Genomic DNA, 17,280 nt, shown 5'->3' with positions numbered 1-17,280 from the left:
CATGGTTAGCTCAGTGTAAGTAAAGTTTCAAATTGCTGTTATTTAAAGCGCAATATTTTTTGTTGTAATTTTACCACATCTCCCAAACAAATTGTGAGCCAGTTCATTGTCATTGTTCATAAGTTAACTTGAGTGCTGTAGAGATAGTTTCCATAATTGAGTGCTTTTTCACTTTCCCAAGTATATAAGGATGAATTATTCAGTTAGTCCTGATACTGTAGTTTCAGCTAATGAAATGGATTCAAAACAGCAGCCTATTACCGCATATAATAAAGGGTGATTTGATTTTCCTTTCAAGCTATGGCTTAAGTTCAATAAATCACATGAAGATCTGTTATCTGCAAAATATTATGCAGCAGAATGTTTTGCTAAAATTGTTTCTGGAAAGAGGTGGAAAACATAACAGATATATAACAGATAAATAAATAATATACAGCATGTAAAATGATAAATAAGTTAATTAATTAATAAATAAAATGTAATTGTATATAAATAGATGTTAGCATATGTTTTTTGACCTCTGCTTTGCCTGTCTTGATTGCCACTGACCGACTTTCATGTAAAAAGAAATCGGTCTCTTTAAGAGAAAATGGGACATATCATGTAAAGCTGTGGGGGAAGATTGTTTCGACAACGAAAGTATTTGTAAATAGCTCTCCCAACAAAACGCTTAAAATATTAAAAGAGATCTGTTTATTTCTAAAATGTAAATGCTAAACAATTCTACTATACTATAGAAATAATTCGCGGTCAGCACTTTCTTGTCTTTTGTATACTCCCCCATCTTGAGGGTTCTACCAGTAGCCTACAGACGGTACCAATGCTGGAAGGCTTGAGTGGGCAGACCGCAGACTAAGCAACATTGCGAAAGAATACAACAGCTGAGCATCACTCTTAATTGCAGCCGCCAACCAATTAGCTGAGGTACGTCTAATTTAATTCTTTGGTCAGATTGAAAGCACACAGGCCTACCGTATATTTTTTCCTGAAATCGTATGACGAGTTATATGCTCGTCATAACATTCCAAAAAGAAAACACTTCTTTTGTTCGTCTGTAGGCTATGTGCTGCCTGCCGTAGTCTGGCTGCTATTGCTTGTTAAATTGGTGCTACACAACCAGCCTCGTGTAGTGTAAATTTAAAATTATGGAATGGTTACAATTGTATGATTCACTTAGTAGACATGTCATTTAAAAAGCATGACAAGAAGTCATTAGTCAATGATGGAAGTTTTGACAATCTTTGTGTAAGTGCAGGATTGCAGAAAATGTTTCAGTTTTGTTACCAATTCTGCAGTGAAGTGTCCCGTTAAAGCTTGAAGTAACACAGCACCGCTGCAATGACAAATCAGTGCTACGTACTCGTAATCATTGCTCTGTTACAGGCAAGAAAAAGAGGAACACTTTTATTGTCAGTTGTGTCAATTACACGCTAAACAATGCAGCAAGCTAATTGTGGTATACGATCATTACACTGCCAGTCAACAATATGTGTAGTAGACCACATCCTCTGTAGGGGTTTAGGGTTTCTCTGTAACAGAAGCGATAAAAGTTTCATTTTTTTCATTAGAGTCTGTAAACGAAACTGAGTGTAATTAAATGTGCTATTAATGTAACCACGTTGCATTTCTACATCGTTGTGCCCACGTCCAGGAGTGCTAACTTTGATCGCATCTGGTTAGATGCTGTGAAGTATCGTTTCATTTTATTACACATAACCGTGATTCATTTCCTTCTGATGATCGTAATCTCGACTCGCCTCATCCCCCAGTTCCCCCGTTTTTTCCCCCCTTTTTTTCTCTTATCTTTTTTTCACTTGACAGCGACGTTTTGTGTTTTTCGTTAATCGCACATTGTAGCCTATTTGGCTGAGAATTGCGGATGAAGTTTAATCTAAAGTATCTGCGCGGTGATTGCCATACACAAAACATTACAAGGAAAGCCAGGCCAATAAAGTCTACTGTAGACTACATCACAATCATTTTCAGGGCTCAGAGAGTTTTGAAACATAATAATCCCTTTCAAATGCCACCAGATATTCTGCCAAACTCCTGTATAAACGCTGGCTTGATATAGGGGTTGTACAATGACGCAAATTGTGTCATCGGGGCTACTTTCCATTATTATTAGCCTCCCACTGATCTGTAACCTTGTGATGTAATTGATGTGGAGAATGGAAAACGGCTTTTTTGACTACTCAGCGTTAAACTTCCCAGGAGAGTGCAGCAGTCCTGGAAAGGAAATTAAGTGGTTTTGAGACTCCATACATGATGTCCTGAAACTTTCTCTCTCAGTGAAATGTAGAGCTTAGGCTATATGAGACCAAGGAGAGTGTACTCTACCAGTGTCATGTCTGGTACAAAACATGTTGCTGAACACTTTAACTTTTTTTGCGGATTCATTTTTGTGGAAGAGCCTCCCTCTGGTGTCACTATTTCTATTATAAGATGGATGCTTTGGGACATCTCTACAATATACTGTAAATGTAAAAACAGCAAATTGTAACTATTATGAAGGGCTCAGTGGGTGTTTACACCTCTGAAGACAGCAAATTGTGAATGCAAATTTGAAGTGGACATTGTTGCAGTGATTGTTGCAGGCAAACCAAGACAGTTCACTTGCTCCAAGAAACCTCTTAGCTTTTGAAGGAAACTTCATTGATTATCATATTTCCCTTCTAAAGATATTGTCCACCATTTTAAACATTGAAACAGTAATTATTCTAAACATTGGATGCAGAGTGCAGCTATTATTTAGAAAATCCATTGTTTGCATAACTGGCCAGTGCCATTGACCATCTGGCTTTTGTAAAACCTTAGCTGTTACTTTCATATCTGGATGATGGGAACACTGCACTGGCCATACTGCTGTTTCCCCTTATAGTATCAGTGCACCCTGTGATGGTATGTGCCCGGAGGCTCTGCTGATGTGTTGGGATGCCTGAAAAGTGGGTGGAGCATAAAGTCTCTCACGATGTGCGTTGATGTATACTTCGACCCGCTCTCGCTAAAACCCACAACAGCTCATATTGTGCGCATGGGTACAGACACACTTTTTTTACTGGCAAAGCAAAGAGGACCTATCCAAACAAACAACACATTAGCTGGAGTATTTGATTACGGCTAGAAATACATGGAAAGGTAAAAAAAATTTGTTAACATCCTTAAAGATGTGCATGCATATTTCATATTTATGGCCAAGCACATTTACTTTGGCAGAAAGGAAGCCAAGCTCTGTTGGGCTGTGTTATTTGTTTATTTACTTTTGAAGACATGGCTTGTTTTAATTGCATAAACACATTGTTACTCATATTATGACATAATGTAACAAACTACAAGTATTATTCTTTTTGGGAAGAGCATAACGTTTTTAAACGAGTGAACATCTGGTACTATGAAAGTGTGAGTTTATTATTTGGTAGGATTGATATTTGAAGTTATAGGCATGTTGGCCTCTTTCTTCTCTCAATCTCTCTATCTCTTCCTCTCTCTTTCTCTCTCACACACACACACACACACACACACGCACACACACAAACACACACACACACACACACACACACACACACACACAGACAGGCCAGCCCATATGAAAGAGGTTGCTATAGCATCTTGTGGCTTTTGTTATTATGCCCTAGGGTCTACTCTGTTGTCGTACTTCGAGTCTGGTCACTGTTCAAACACAAACCAAACAAAGCAAACTGTGCTAACAAGTATTTTCAATATTTACTTCAGTGTGGTAGTCAGGTCTAGTGGTCAATTGATGGAGTAAGTTCTGTGTGTGTCTATGTGTGTACAGGACTTAGTACTATTGAACATTTATTTTCCAAGCTGGGAAAAAGTTTTTCAAAAGTAGAAAAATATGTCCTGTGTACTAGGGTTGCAGTCAAAGTAATTTCTTGGTCAGCTGATATCACAGATGTTTTTCCATTCACATTTTGTGGATTACAGAACAAGGGATGAATGGGTTTGTCAGTTTTGGAGGATGGATAGTGTTATAGCTGCTAGTCATTAACTGTTTGAAAGAATAATAATTAGTGTGCAAAGGATGATGCATTTTGGGGAATCTGGTAAGGTCCAGGAATCAGAATGACATTTCTATTAATAATAGCAGCTTAGAAAAAGAAAATTGTTGGTCCACTTTTATTTGGGCTATTTACATATACAGTATAGAGATTCAATCTTGTTTTGTAAGTCTACTAAATGGAGATAATTATTCATGTTGTTATGCAGATTTGAAGCACTTTAAGTCTAACGTAAGTGTCTTGGTAACTTTTGATTTATTGGTTCATTCTGACTGTGCAAAACTGTATGACACCTGATCTTTTAGATGTGCAGAGGCAGGTTTGGATTTTCAGTTAAGTCGTTACCTTTTGAGGGTAATTGAAATGTCAAACCAAAACAGTTGCTTTTCTGAAATGATTCTCATGTGCGTAGTGGAAAGTGTGTGATCAGAAAAAGCCATATGTCAGAGCAGTACCTTTAAGGCCAGAGACAGTAGCTCCCTTGTCTTCTTTTTGAACTGGAACTAGGATTAAGTACAGCTATCTGCTATCTACACACTCAGAAGCTGGAAGCATTTTAAGCATAAAGGTCACTATCATTGTAAAACTTGGTAACAGTATGAAGTTTTTATCCACCAGTATGTGGCCTTGGTTTGCAAAACATCTGTAATTTAGACTGTTTGACATGGCCACTGATTATTATAGATGTCAGTCTTGCCCCATGGGTAGTGTTTAAGCGATATCTGTTTTCCAGAGCAGTGAGGAAAGTGTGTTTGCCATCTTTGTTTCTGTTCTTTACTAATATGCATTGACAGAGCGTTTTCAACCTCAATACAACAGCTAGCATAAGTTGTGTTACTGATCCAGTGTTCTTTGCCGTTCTTTTTCAACTCAACAGAAGGTGAATCAGAAAAGCACCAGTTCCACCTGTAGAGAATGGGCTAACAGTATCCTCCATTCAAATGTGTCTCTAAGCTGCAGCCTGCTTTCAGAGATATGTTGCATTGGAAACATTTACATGCTAGTTCTACAATGGAGTCTGTCAACCATATACTGTAGCTTCCTGCAATAGTTTATTTCCATTAGTTTGTAATTCCAATGAGTGAATCCTGTGATCTGATAAAGCAAGGGCAAGCTAGTCGCTGGAATCAGACTGGAGGGAAATCTCCACATTTTTGGCATTCTTACGATATGAGCAAGGGAAACGCATGGTAGAGCGTGATAGTAATTAAAGCCAGTCCATAGATCATTTCCTTGTAAGTGAACCATTTGTATGCTGATAATCACTGGAAACCATTGCACAGAATCAGAATTTATGACAGTTTGGCTTGATAGGGTATCATCATCCTTAGCCCCCAGCATACCATCTGTACTTCCACTCAGTCAAGAAACAGCAGTGATATGGGTTTTTGGAATACATATTTTCCTTCAGCTTTTCACTCTGCTCTGTTAATATCTGATGTCAATATCTGCAAATGACACTGTCATTTGATTTTGAAGCATTACATCAAGTGTATGGGTCTTATGCTTTCATAGTTTACACTCCTTTTGACTCTTTTTGACACTTCGAGCCATTTTGTTGGTCTGCGTGCGTCTCTTCGGACAACGGTGCTCTCAGTACCCTCGTACATGGCCATCCCCAAATTATTATCATTTTGTATATTTTGTTACAATGTTTTGCATTATTACATGTTTTACAGAGCAAAAAAGTATCCTAACAATGATACTCTCATAGCATTACTATCAGTGAATCAAAAAACAAAAAAGCTATTGGTTTTGTTTTGCCGAGTGCATATTGAATCTTAGGTGGAGGCGGTGGTGGTCGGAGCCATTTTATTGCACGGAATCCTGGTGAATAGGAAAATGTTTTCCAGCTGTTGTAATTAAGGTTTGTGCCGTTTTCCACTAGCACGATGTACAGAGCAGCCTGGTGGCCCTTGGCAGACGTGCTGGTGTTGGACGGTGGAGAGTATATATCTCAGGACATGAAGCGGGTGTGGGTTCCCCCTCACGGGACCTGTTCTCGTTGAGCTGGCGGCTGGTAAACGCACGCGCGGCGGACTGCAGTGGAAAAGGTGTGTCACAGGCAGAGCAGTGCAGCGTCGGTCTCTCCCCGTCGCTCCGCGGTCTCCCGAGCCCAGCCAGGACGGAACCTAAACCGCCGCTGCCATTACCTCCCCGACGCACGGCCTTAGACACGGGAGAACTCATGAATGCACAGAGAGCTGTGCTCCGTTCTGCCATCGATCCGGCTGGGGCCACCTTCAGACAGACGTCACATGAGTCAGATTTACGGTTTATGACTTAAAAATCCCCCTAAACCCAGGGGACAGGCCCCATTCATGTTATTAATAATTTCATTATACCAAAGCTGCTTATTGCAGTCGGGGTTGTGGCGGGGCTGCAGTCTGTCCCGACAGCCCAAGGGTAAGAGTTGGGGTTGGTGGGGGCAGGGTTGAGGAGCAGTGAATAACCATAAATCCCCTCTGTGCTCAGGATGAGACACAAGAGAGAGAGACAAGAGTTCACCTGAGTGCGATAGCCCCCTTTGAGACTTGAGGGAATCCATATGCAGGTCCAAGGTCTGCACCGTTTTACAGCATCTCAATGTGCATAACTGTGAGAGATGCAGTTGCCCATTAACGTTGATTATGAGCAGTCCTGGTCATAGATAGATAACTGAATGACACTTCTCTTAATTCCACTGCACGATGGGATATGCGTTTTATTTTTTTGGATTATGGGAGCAGAGGTTCATGGTTATGACCCCCTGTTCTGTGGATATATACATATTCTGTGAAATAACTATGGAGTGCTGTGGGGGACATTCCTTCCTTCGTCTTCTCCTGTGCTATGCAGGGCTTTTCTCCAACACTATGGGTGAACCCACAGAGAGGCAGTGGAAGATGAGGGCTAGCAGAGTATTCATGCTACAGTCCAAAGCAACAGGCTGGCCCACAAAAGTTAATATGTCATAATTAAAGAGTAAATGCAGTAAAATAAACAAGAACAACAATCATCATCATCATGAGTTCAAGCTTGAAGATTTGCTTTCCACACGGCAGTCATGATGAGAGAAAGCTCTACTAACAGCCAGAAACAACAGCTGTGGAAATGTTCTCTGTCTTACGTGGAGGCCTCCACAGCATCACCACTGGACATTACAGAAGGTTAGACATTCTGGTTCATTTGGTGAGGGAATTATCTATGTGTGCTGAATACAGAAGTTTACGTCATTGCATGCAAGGGTAGGATGGAGAGCCTCCCTTCACAGGTGCGAGAGATGAGTCTGTCACCACATGTGCCAGCCAGTGTTACACAGGAGAGATGTGCTGCAGGGTGAACCTCTCACCCACTGGGGACAGGTGGCGCAAGAGGTAGGGGGATGTTTGTGTTCTGTTCTCTTTGCTATGTGTTATCTGGAGGGCCTTTGTTGGTAGTTTTAATATCTGGGTTAAGCCACATGGATTTATGGGGTGGAATGAGTACTGTACGAGTATGTGCACAGCATAAGCTGGTTGGTGAATTTAAAACAGACAGAATTTAAATATTGATATTTTTAGTACATATTTCATTGTCCCTGTGCTGTGATATTTTGTTTGTTTGATTCACACAAACTAGTCTCCTGTATGGAAGCTGGATAAACAGGCGAGGTTTGACTGGGCTCTCGTGTGCATACCCCTGGTTTTTTAGTGTGGTCTCCCTGGAGGGATTGTGTCTGGTTCATCACATCCTTCCTGGGCCTAAGCTGTAAATCCTTATTCTCCGCTCCGCTCCGCGACTGCAGTGTCTGCATGCTTAGCACTCTTTATTCTCCTGTTGTTGTTTGTTGTTTTTGTAAAGATGTTACAAAACAGGCTGCATGGTAAATAGCCAATTAAAGGTGCACTATATGTGTTCGATGACAATAACCCTGCTAACAACACGGTAAAAAAAACACTCACCGAGTACATAAGACAAGAGTAGGACCATATGTACTGTGTTAGCGTTTAATTAACTCTCAACATTTTACTGTGAACCATCATTTTGTCATTCTGTTGAAGACTCTTACAGTCCATTCTAAGAATAATGACTGCTACTTCAGCTTCACAAAATAAACTTGTCCTGGAGTTTGAGCATTGGTGCTAAGTTGCGTATATGTTCCCCTAATAGTTGTGCATGTGCACTTTGTTAGTGGAGATAATGGGTTATTGTTCAGAGTAATTCTTCCTCTCTGAACGCCAGCATGACTCATCGTTTTCCCCCCACTTTGATTCTTATTTTGCTCTGGAGTCACCATTGCTCTGTAGATGTATCTGGCACAGTAAAAATAACATTGAACCATAGGGGTTGACAAGAGGCTTTCCTCTATATGCCAATAATGTCATCTCTCTGTTTTCAAACAGAAAATCGAACTGAAAGCCATTGCTGGCAACAGCTGAGAGTGCTAATAGCTGCCAGCTGAAGCATCCTCCATCATCTATTCCTTTTTATGATGTGCAGAAACATACTGTTCTCTGGGCAGCTTTGCCTGTGTTTTTGCCTTTTCTAGTAGAGTTGCTGCTGTTTTGCGTTTGGAGGTTTTGGTAAGTAGGCATATATTTTCTGAAGGCTGTTTTCAATTAAACAAAAAACAGCTCATTCTCTCTAGAGCAGGGGTCAGCAACTTAGTTTCTCCTCGGGCCAATTTCTTTTCAAGTTACTAGTTGGTGGGCCAGATCATTAGGCCTACACTACAAATTGCACATTCAGTGTTGCTAATTTTGCTGAAATATCTATTTTAATTTAATCTCTGTTTATTTGGTGGGGATTGTCGGGAAAACTCTATACAGGCTGTCAGTGTGTAACAAGTAGCCTAGTCTACTATAGGATTGGCAGTGTTGGAGAAACTGCACTGAATATGCAGTTAATTAATCTACCAGTTACTCAAAATTGGCAGTAGTTAAGCTATAGCACAGCTAACAATCACCTTTTGAGTCACCTGACCGACATGGCTAATGCTGCTGTTAAGTTAAATTCATTTGTTGCATCTTTTTTCAAGTTGATTTCAGGAGATAAATGTTCTAGATCAGTTCTCATGAACCTGCATTGTTTGTTTTTAATAAAAAATGAATTAACATTAACCAGACACATTTCTGACACTTGCTCATTCATAATTTTATGAATCTAAAGTGATGAACTCACCTAGCAAAACCTAAAATAGTCCTTTGCCTAAACTCCATTACCTAAACTGCATTGAGAATAAATAAATAAATAAACTTTCTAAATGAAGCAGTTTGTTCATTAAAACACTAACAAAGGTGCCTTACATGATTAAATAGTGTAGCAGTACGAGAGGCAGAGCTACAGTATGGTACTGCAGACTTGACTCCTCATCCATGGCATGATTTAGTTCACTGCTCCTGAGGGAGAAGAATCTGGGCTAGAAGCACTCGTTGTGCGCATTGATTTCACTGGACCTCACGTTCACTCTGAGTGGCCAGACAGTGCTCCATATTCCAACTGGATTTGCACAGATCTGTATGCGTATTTATTTTTAATGTTTTTTAAATTTCTTTTGTAATTTAAATTCACTTTAAAGATGATCTTGCATCTACATTTTAACCTAGGGGGAATGTAGCTTTGTTCATGCTACAAGGTTTTTAATTTGACCATATACAATTATTATTATTATATTTTTTTTTTGTGTGGTTGGGAGTGTGGTTGGGGTTAGCGGGCCAAAATACATTGCTGGGGGCAGATTTTTGAACAATATTGCATTCTTAGTATGGTATGTGATCAATTTTCTCCTCATCATACTGTGTACGGTTTCAAACTGAAAGCATTTCTCACGCATTTTACACAGAGTGTAGAACTTCACATGAAATGCCTTTAATGTTACCTCAAATAGCCTTCAAACGGTTAAAGTACATACCAGATACATTGAAGTAAACAAAACGAGCCATCATTTGAGACATGTACATTTGTTTCATGCAAAACTGGAATGTATATGATTATTTTATAATTGGATATGTTGAGGTTTTCAAGGGGAAACTATATTTTCAGTGATTTACACTACAGTCATTATTTGGACACGTTTTTAGTTGTTTTCACTCTACTCCAGCATTAAAACGTGTCATTGTCCAAATATTTATGGACTGCACTGTACTGTATGTGCAAACAACACTCAGGACCCATGCTAATGTCATGTGAGTTAATTTTGTGTGACCTTGAAGGAAGTCATCAGACAATCTACTCCCCAACTTCCCAAACTGCAACTGGGGTTATACTTATACCAGTTAATATTTGTTTTTGACATTTGTGATCCGAACTGTTGCATTTCAGATAATTAATTTTGTCTTCTTGCAGTATGATGTCTAATTACTGTAGTATTATCCATCTAAATGTGACATTCCTACTGATATTTGTAATAACAGTCTCTAAGCAATAGGCTAATTACTGTCATTAGCTCATTCTGATTATTCCATTGACTCTCAAGGGAACGGTGAGAAATGACTTGTGTATTCCTAATTGCACTTTGAAGCAAAGGCATGTTTTCATTGAACTGTGTATTTTGGCAAATAATAACACTGTAGTAAATTTGTTGAATTGGCCTGAAATGTATTTACAGGAAAGCCACACCTGCATGCTTATGTAATGTGTGGAACATGTGAAAATAGCGCACAGACAGAAAAAGTCCTTTGACTGCTTAAGAGGCGCTGTACGCCCTGTGACTGGTCCTTTGTGTTTTGAGTGTCGACTTCAGATTTGCAGATGGCTGCCACTAATTAAATCATAAGATTATTTCAGCATTAGACAGAGTGAAGGAGGATTGCGATCTCTGAGGCTGTGAGAGTAAATGAATCAAAAGAAAGGTTGATTAAAAGGACGATGATGTTGAGTGCTCACAGATGGCACCGGTAGTGAGGTCGCTGTGGGAATCACGCTCAGGTTATTAGATCATTAGGTTCACTAGATATCCTGCTTCTGAAGGACTTGGACTGACAGATAACCAGATAACCCGTTTGTATAACTGGATGTGAATCTGGCCTAATTTTGGTTAATTATTGTAATCAAGGTTGCAACTGTTGTGCCCCATCTACGTTTCAAGTCAGCAACCTTCTTGTTAAGGCTGATCATGCTGATGGAACCAGGATATGAATAATTTCTTACTGTGCCAAAATCCATACTTTATTTGGTGTGATAGTGTGCAGTAAACTATTGGTAAAAGTGAGTATTCAGAATGATACAGAGAATACTGCAGAATTCAGGTCTCAGGGAAATGTGGAAATGTGGGCTTGAAATATTTTGTGTACCAAGGAAGTAGTATATCTTTTGTTGCTTGTTTGTTTTTTGTTTTATTGTTTTGTTTTTGTTTTTTTTGCTAAATGTGGACCTCAAATTATGTAATTTTACTGCAATTGTAAACAAGAGTAAAATCAAGGAATTAATTTTGTGTATTTGCCCCTTCTTTACTATTGCTGAAACACAGGAAACATGCATTTTACAACCTGGCAAGGTTGAATTCTGGAAGGGGAACATTTTGTAAGCGTGCCGTAAAACTAAATATAATAAAAGCAGGCAGTGATGGCAGTGATGCGGCAAGATAAAAATTTGAGATTAAAAATCTAATTCATACGGCAATTTTGCCAGCAGTGTAGTTCACAGAGCATGTTATCATGGTTTGATCTCTGCTAGCCTCTTTCTTTTGTTAACATCAGAAAAGACTCGCTGCTGTCTTTTTTGGACGAGAGACATCACAGCTTCGAGTTTCTGCCAAAATACGTGCCATTTTATGTGCTGCCCCCATTACTCCACAGAATGCAAGCAAAGTGGGCAGTGGATAAATCATGATTAATTCACCTCTGTGCTGAATTATAATCAGTCTTACTGAAGGATTAACTGGTGACCCAAATCCACTGTACTGAGGGGGGTCGGTACTTTTACAGTACGTTCCCTAAAAAAGTGGAGTGTTTGAAGTGTTCACGCTCTGAGCCTGTGTCAGGCAACCTCATGGCAATCTCTTGGCAAAGGAAGAAAGTGAATTTTAATAGCTGCTTTCGGTGCCCGCACACTGCAGGAGAGCTCAGCCCATACCGTACACCACAGACAGAGTGCTGGTCTTGTGATGGAAATGTACCATGGCGACCGCAGGGGAAGCTGGGGTGAATTCAGTCACTGTGGGCCAAGTCTTTATATGCTACTTAGGTGCAATGTCCATCCTTCTGGTTGGTACCTTGGTGCATTGTAATTGTTTTTTTGCCAAGCTTATTTATTACAAGTGCAATACAGCATCAGTAATGCATGCTTTATCTTTATGGATATAGAAATGCCATAATTATTGCAATTATTGCATTGATTTCAGCCTTTTGTTGTGATATGTAAGTCAAGGCCAGATCAAGTACAAGGTCAAGTGTTTAACATCTTATATGTATGTATTATAGTGAGACTGCAATGACACTAATACCGTACCTTTTATCTGTTGAGAGAGCTGGCTGGAAACTACACTACAATGACAGGATTATTTGCCAACTCTTATCTCCTTTTATTCTTCAAGTGCATTAAATAAGTGAACGCATACGTTTCATCTGGGCCCTGCGGAGTTCCCTTCTGCGAGCACTGATACGCTTGACTATGCCAGGGCCCTCATGCTGCATAAATGCTTCATGCGTAGTGTAAAACAGGCCTGTGAGCTACTGCGATGTCAGAGAGTGATTAGGCAACACACAGTGTTGTACTGTACTGTACTGTAAAACAGGCCTGTGAGCTACTGTGATGTCAGAGAGTGATTAGGCAAGACACAGTGTTGTACTGTACTGTAAAACAGGCCTGTGAGCTCTGCGATGTCAGAGAGTGATTAGGCAACACACAGTGTTGTACTGTACTGTAAAACAGGCCTGTGAGCTCCTGCGATGTCAGAGAGTGATTAGGCAACACACAGTGTTGTACTGTACTGTAAAACAGGCCTGTGAGCTCTGCATTGTCAGAGAGTGATTAGGCAACACACAGTGTTGCACTGTACTATACTGTACTGTACTGTACTGTAAAACAGGCCTGTGAGCTCTGTGATGTCAGAGAGTGATTAGGCAACACACAATGTTGTACTGTACTGTACTGTACTGTACTGTAAACAGGCCTGTGAGCTCTGCTATGTCAGAGAATGATTAGGCAACACACAGTGTTGTACTGTACTGAAATGAAGGCAGGCAGATGGGGCTATCACCTGCTCGTGTGTGGAGCTCTGTGGAGGTCCAGCTCAAGTTTATGATGTGTGTTGTTTTAAGAGGAGATCAAACAATGTGTACAGTCATCCTGGGCTTTGTGTTATGACAGTGCAGGAAATGTGCAGTCATCGTTGGGCCTTCTGAAATCGCACAACCTGTGAGTGAGTTTTTGTACATTTCTGTGCAGTGGGGTTACCCCAAACTATCATCTTTTAACTGAGCTTAAACTGTTTTTTTCAGGTTCTCTTTTGAGCATGATCTTCTGCTGTTGAATTTGGCTCCTTTTCCAGCAGGAAAATGAGTGCTTTCTGCACATATGTCATCCTCTGTCAGACAGCTCTGTTTCTCAACTCTAGCTTACAAAGCTGCAGTAATTTTGCAGACTGTGCTGCCGGTTTGCCAGAGGTTTTTCCCCCAGTTAAACAAGGACACACTCGAGTAGTTTAACCTAGATTTTAACAGAACAGAGGTCGCTGTGAGGGTTGGTTTACAGTAAGAGCCAAACAGAGAAGCAGAATGACGTTGGACTGATGTGAGCTTTTGTTTGGATGGCACACCAGTTGTTTCTTTATTTTCAAGTCCCTGGGATAAAACATTGGTAGCACTCAATAGTCAAGCCTTAAGTGTAATATGTAATATGCATTTGTTTGACTAAAAAACAGTGGATCTCCTCAGCTTGTTACGTATTTATGCAGTTTTTGGAGAGCCTCCAGTGTAATTTACTGTTGGGAAATGTATCAGATTTGTATTTGTAGACGTTTTCAGTGATATTCGAGTGTAAATCTGTGCTTTAACGTCAGCCCACACTGTGCAAATCCCGAGTCTGCTTTTTGGCTGTTCAAGTTTGGTTTATTGCAAATGTAAAAGATAACATATCTTCCAAAATATGACTTCACAACAGGATTTTACAACTCGTTTCTTTTCACAATGTGTGTAAGCACTGGCCAGGGCTCTCTAATGTATAACATCAGTGATATATGGGCATCCATAATTCATTACTAGGTAGATACACTGTTGTCTGTCACAGTGGTATCTGGGATGTTGTCCTGCACATAAAGGTGCCTATGGGAGATGGGTAGACTGTGATTCTTTTTGAGTGGGGACTGCAGTATCTAAATCTGCAGAGCTGATTTTTCGAGCTCTGAAGGGCAGTAGAATGACTATGGGCAGCACACATTTAGCCAGTATCCTGCAGGATTTACAGGAGCTAAAACTGAGCAATAAGGACACGGGCTTTTATTCCAGGTCATTCCAAATTCATCTGTTTCTCTTGGGACTCCAAGAATAATTCAGCCTGGGGATCCGCCCTTGTTCCTGGAGCGGATTTAACATATTCTGTTGATAACTCATTGGAGCGGCTGGGAAACTACATTTTTATCAGTACTCCATCGTGATCCCTCGCTGGTCAAACAGGCACCAGCCAGTCTGCTTATTGAGCTGCAATCTCGTGTCTGTGAGTCCGACGCACAAACAGCGGTGCGATAAGAACCCAGGGCTGAGAAGAGCACGTGTTGGTCTGTGATCCCCCAAATCAATATCTGAGCTCGCAGCACTGAGCACTGATGAATATGATTAGGTATTCCAAATTCCTGAGAAAAGCTGACTTTGTGGAAACACAATAGGCTCAGTCCTCGGGCTTCAAAAAAAAAAAAAAGGATAACGGAGAAAGAAATCTGTTCAGGAGGTCAGTTTATATCACATGCTTTAAGGTATTTATTTATTTACAGTAGCATGCTGAAGAAGGTGAAGTGGAAAACATTTGTGTTTTTCCTGCCTCATACATGTACTGTATGCAATAAATTAGAGAGCGCTGTCCCTTGTTAAAAGTCAGACTGGTTTGTAGCTGGTGTCCTTTGGTGAGGATTCCTTGTTGTTGTAGGCCTCGACCAGGAGACATCTGTGATTCACAAAGAGAAGTGGTATGTTGGGAGAGGGGAGGTTCACCGTGCTGGGAGTTTGAGCGTTTCTGGAGACCCATCTGCTCAGCTCCCTCTGCGCTGCTGCAGCATAGCTGTCTGACATCTGGAGTTTAACACGCTCATCGTTAGCTAGCCAGTGTGTCCGACAGTGTGAATATCTGCTGCTGCCACTGACATAAGCTGTGCCTCTTAGCCAAACCTTGACCTAGCTTTAGCTCACGGACCTGGGCCTTAAGAGGATCTGCCCTCGCACTAGGCCACTGGTGAAGGCAACAGACCGCAGACAGCATTTAAAAGCCCAAAGGTTATTTGTATTACATTTGTAGCTCCGGATGTGTTTTGCTGTCTGATTCCATACTGTTTATAAATGGGCTGGAGCTTATAGGATTAGATTTTCTGAAGTGCAGCGATTTCTGCAGTTTTGTCTTTCTGCTGACTCCCATCTGTGTGGAGGTTTCCCCGCGGTGTCTGGTGGAGTCCGCCGGGATCCCGCGGCACGGACATTCCGCGTTCATCGCAGATCAAAGACGGGACTGTGACACCAGCGTTTTCCATTGTGCCACGTCTCCGTGCACTCGCCGCCCAACATCACGCAGATCCAAGCGTGAAATTCTCTGCAGAGCTGAGTTTGTGTTGTTAGAGGATGCTCTCTTCCGCGCCGTTCGGCCTGCGCTGGTTATGCCAGGCCTGTGCTGGGCTGGTGGGAACTGCAATGCCCAGCACAGTGACTTTGAGACCAGGCCACTGCCCTGAGATCAAAGCACAACAACCAGTCAGACAGACACAGAGTAGGTCCCATTACATGGGGTATAAAATCGGGCTGTTATTGAGAGAGAGAGCGCATGAGAGAGCAAGACAGTGAGAGGGAGAGGGAGAAGGAGAGAGAGAGAGAGAGAGAGAGAGAGAGAGGAAAAAGGGCACTGTGACTTTAACTCTGTATCTCAAATATAAACAATAAATCAGGAAAAAAAACGAGTCTTCTGCAGCAGCCGTAACAAAAGAAGGGTGGATTGCATTAACTGCTCTTCTCCTTTCAATAGCGAGGCAGGATTATTAAATGAATGCCTGGATCATGTTGTCTCCCAAGGATTTCATTATTAAAATTTAATTTCACTGATACCCTGCACTGCCATCAACCCCGCCCCCCCCCCAACCCTGCCCCCACCCCACTGGGCAGGCCAATGGCTGTAATCAGATTAGCCGCTAGTGGAAGGGCCAATGGCAGCGGAGGAGCCCCAGCGAGCATGTGCAGAATACTGCAGGTGTCCGTCTTCCTCTCTCGGAGGCACGTGGAGCTGACGTCAGTACCTGAGAGCCTGTAGCCCTCCACGGCAGTCTGGCACTGCACCGGAGAGCACGGCTCAGCTGCTCCAGGTACCTGTCCCCGCGGGGAGGAGGGAGGGGGGCTGGGGCGGTGAGTCAGTGAGGCTGCGGGGGGGGGCAGCGGAGTCTGCTTTGTTTTCCTCGGCGCGTAAAGGTCAGTCCGTCTTGGGGCCGCGGCAGCGAACGGGAGAGGCAGCATCACGGTAATCGCTCCGGGCTTTTATCGCCTTCCTCGAAACGCGGCCCTGCACACAATGAATGCTGATGATAATGGCGGTGTGATCTGATTGTGTGTGTGTGAGAGAGAGACTGTGTTTGTGTGTGTGTGTGTGTAAGAAACCCTAAATTGTCTAGTGCAAGGTAAACAACAGCATACCCAGTAGACGTTTGGATGGTGAATAGGTCTGTGTGTCTGTGTGTGTGTGTGTGAGAGAGAGAGAGATTGTGAGTGAGTGAGAGTGAGAGAGAGATGAAAAAGAGGAAAAGTAAGGAGCTGGTTATTTATGATCGCAGTGCTTAACTGAAAACTAGCGCAGCATACAGAAACCCATTTGAAACAATTAGCTGTGGTGTACTGTATGCAAGTCTATATTATCTGTGTGTATGCAAGGCAAGCTGTCAAAGGATTATCATTGCATTGGCCTTGGTTGGGTAACATTTGCATGGATATTGCCTGAATAGTAAATAAAGCAATTTCTCCAGCTATGTGTATGGTAGTAGGCCTATGTGGTACTGCCATCTCTGTCGGTGTCAAATGCTGATCGGTCCAGTACTGTACACCATAAAATCCTGCAGCTGCCTTGTAAAAGCTGGTTAACATAGGAATGGACAGTTGATTTTATTTCACTTGGTTGT

The 17,280-nt window shown here is 41.6% G+C and overlaps 1 protein-coding gene across 3 annotated transcripts in view; it reads left to right on the top strand.

Annotated features, from left to right (window-relative positions):
• The first annotated feature begins 846 nt into the window (after positions 1 to 846).
• The window catches only part of LOC133127311 (protein FAM110B-like), a 41,273-nt gene continuing 24,839 nt past the window's right edge, over positions 847 to 17,280 (top strand). Inside the window, exon 1 of one of the 3 annotated variants that reach the window (XM_061240094.1) lies at positions 847 to 924. The gene's annotated coding sequence lies outside the window, so the exon portion shown is untranslated. The remainder of the gene's footprint in view (positions 925 to 17,280) is intronic. The other 2 variants (XM_061240096.1, XM_061240095.1) reach the window with 2 other exon arrangements.

The sequence above is a fragment of the Conger conger genome, chromosome 4 (assembly GCF_963514075.1).
Source record: "Conger conger chromosome 4, fConCon1.1, whole genome shotgun sequence".
NCBI classification, from domain to species: Eukaryota; Metazoa; Chordata; class Actinopteri; order Anguilliformes; family Congridae; genus Conger; species Conger conger.
The sequence above is the reverse complement of the archived record's forward strand: the minus strand, read 5'-3'. Positions and strand labels throughout refer to the sequence as shown.